At 41.9% G+C, this 3102-nt stretch overlaps 1 protein-coding gene across 1 annotated transcript in view; it reads right to left on the reverse strand.

The window, feature by feature from the left end:
• Positions 1 to 1736: 1736 nt before the first annotated feature.
• LOC107567414 (arrestin domain-containing protein 3-like) overlaps positions 1737 to 3102 on the reverse strand; it is a 7920-nt gene continuing 6554 nt past the window's right edge. The window contains exon 8 of the mRNA XM_016253090.1: positions 1737 to 1999. The gene's annotated coding sequence lies outside the window, so the exon portion shown is untranslated. The remainder of the gene's footprint in view (positions 2000 to 3102) is intronic.

Below are 3102 nucleotides of genomic sequence, written 5' to 3' on the forward strand. Positions count from 1 at the left end.
TAAGTAGAATTGATACCAGCCACTGCTACTTTATTAGAAGAGTACCCCACTGATCCAGGTACAGCAATTTAAAATAATAATTTAAAAATAAATTAAAAAATAATAGAATAATGTTGTGCAGTATAATACTATAGACAGCCAGTTTTACTCACTGAAATATTTATTCATTATAAAATAATTACTTTATAATTGTATTGGAGTCTTACACACATGCAATAAAGTTAACCTGAGCCGTGCATTAATTTGAGTGGTGACAGATATTATGGGAGTGGCTTGATGGATCACAGGAGATGCTGATAACTTGATCTTGACCCTTAAGAAACTTTAATTAATGCTGTCACGTAACAAATCTGTCTCAAAGATAAAATTAAATGAATGGCTAATTACAACATTGAAATAAAAATGTAAAGCCTGCACAAATACTAGAAATCGTGAATATAAATAACTGGGAATCATGTAAAAACAATAAAATCAAAACAATAGCCTACACATTTAATTTATCTGTTTTAACATTTATGTAGTTTTGTTCACTTGGCTGTTATAAAAGTTAAGTTTATATAAAGTTTTTCATCAGGTGTCTTTTTTCATTATATGATGTCATTACGTTGCTGTCTTGCCGCCAGCCAATCGCTGCATTGCTGATACATCTGCCCTTTTCGGGGAACACGAGAGCGCACAGTAATCTTAGACAACTTAATCCAGATATTTTAAAGGGGTCATATGATGCGATTTAAATTTATCCTTTCTCTTTGGAGTGTTACAAGCTCTAGGTGCATAAAGATCTGTAAAGTTGCAAAGACTAAAAGTCTTAAATTCAAAGAGATATTCTTTATAGAAGTTAAGAGTCAACCACGCCTACCGAATCCGCCGGCCACGCCATTCTCATGCCCGCCGACCATTCCTCTCTAGCCACCGGCCACTACTCACTAAAGCCCGCCGCCACTCACTCTAGTCCACTGGCCTCTGCTCACTCGAGCCCGCCGCCGCTCACTCTAGTCCACTGGCCTCTGCTCACTCAAGCCCGCCGCCGCTCAATCTAGTACGCAGTGTGTTTCGTTGTGAAAGCGAAACTACTTTGTTTGGCCTTCCAAAAGAGGACAAGACTAGAAATCAGTGGTTAAGTTGTATTTACAACACTGTTCCAGAACAGTTCAACCCAAATATTCAGATGTGTGCAGCGCATTTTATGGAGAACTGTTTCCTGATCCTGGAAGAGTAGAGTACAATGCCGGCTGTTCTGACTCACAGTCTGTAAGTACATTTACATATTTAAAGAATTTGCCACTGATGATTCAAACGCGAGTGTAGAGTAGCGCTTGTTGTTTGTAATTTCTCCGATCACAAATGCAGACATAGTTTTATGTTTACGCGGCGCGATGCAATGCAGCGTGTAAAAAGACAGTATAAGTCATTATAACCAGTACCGTATTGGCCCGCAAATCATCTCAGATGTAATAAGCAAAGTAGTAAAAACGGGCCCCTGGAAACCCCCACAAGACTTGCAGTTTTTGAGATTTGGGAAAGAAATCATGTGTGTTAATATGCTGGATTAGGACCTAAAGTTGCAGCTGCCTAATACAATTGTTGTCTGTGTAATTAATGTTAATCAAACAAAAGAACTTGAGATAATCACTCACTGTTCTTCAATAAATAACTTTTGTAGCTTTAATAAAAAAACAAAGTTTTGTAAAATAATCAAGCTTGAGAGCAAGACTGAGATGTTTTCATTCTTCCATGTCACCCCATTTATTTTAGCATAATTGCATAGTCTGTTGTTACTTTGTCACATTTGATTCTCGAGTATCCAACATGTTATGAAATAATCATAACTTCAGTAAATAAACTTGTACAAGCATGTAACATTTTTACAGTAATAGATGCAGTCTATAGATCATTTCATCATGGATGGAGGTCAAAAGTGCAAATGCAGTACAGTATCAATACAACTGCAGTACTATCAGCAAAATATGTTTCAGTAGGAGTGGTTAGAGATAAAGGGCTTCCCTTTCATGGGAACTTCGAACTGCGTCCTCTAGGGGTCGCTATGGGGAACGCCTCGTCGTGACCCGTGTCTGAAGCATACATTGAAAAAACACCAACTCGTTGGCCGGCGACAGCCATGACGTCACTACCGGTGCAACTATAGTATAAATAGGCGCCGGGAGCACACATCATTCTCTTCTTTGTCTTCATTTACTGTTTTGTTTGAAGCGTGCATTTCTGTGGTAAGAGCGATCTCTATTCATCTCATTATGGCGAGCACTAGCAAAGCGTTTAAGGATGTGTGCATCCGTGTTGACGTTGTTTAACATCTGATGACACACACGATCTATGCGTTATTTGTTTGGGCGAAGAGCACGCACGCGATGCCTCCGAGGGGGCAATCTCTCGCACGCACTGCGAGCGTTTTAACCAAGGGAAAAAGCTCCGCTCTTGTTTGTCTCTCTTTTCGAGGAAAAAGGGGAAGCTGTCTGCTTCCCGCAATTCAGGACCCGCCGATGCTGAGGCACGCAAGGGAATGAGCTTGTGGGGATCGCAGGTGGATCTGGCCGATGAGTTTGAAGAGGGGTTTCCCTTTCGCGATCGTCGGCTGTGCACGAGAGTGAGCCGCTAGAGGATGATGTTATTTCATTAACATTGTCTGATTCAGGGGCCAGTGCTCTGCTGGGATCAGCCCAGCAAAAGCAGGAAATAGCTGAGGAAGGCAAAGAAGCTGAGGCGTCGCAATCCTCCTGCCCTGCGTATGATTAGCTCTTGGAAATTATGGATCGCGCCACGGCGAGGCTTTACTTGCTGTGAAGTCTGATTCAGGGGCCAGTGCTCTGCTGGGATCAGCCCAGCAAAAGCAGGAAATAGCTGAGGAAGGCAAAGAAGCTGAGGCGTCGCAATCCTCCTGCCCTGCGTATGATTAGCTCTTGGAAATTATGGATCGCGCCACGGCGAGGCTTTACTTGCTGTGAAGCGGGTGAAGAAAGTGACGTCACAAAGTATCTCGATGAACGTTATTTTTCTGGCCATAACCCTCCAGCTCAGGTGAGCCTTCCTTTCTTCCTGTTTTCCATATAAAGATTGAGAAGGAATGGAAGAGGCCGTTTTTTCCTC

This window comes from Sinocyclocheilus grahami, unplaced genomic scaffold, assembly GCF_001515645.1.
Source record: "Sinocyclocheilus grahami isolate Dianchi unplaced genomic scaffold, SAMN03320097.WGS_v1.1 scaffold1157.1, whole genome shotgun sequence".
In the NCBI taxonomy this organism is placed as follows: domain Eukaryota; kingdom Metazoa; phylum Chordata; class Actinopteri; order Cypriniformes; family Cyprinidae; genus Sinocyclocheilus; species Sinocyclocheilus grahami.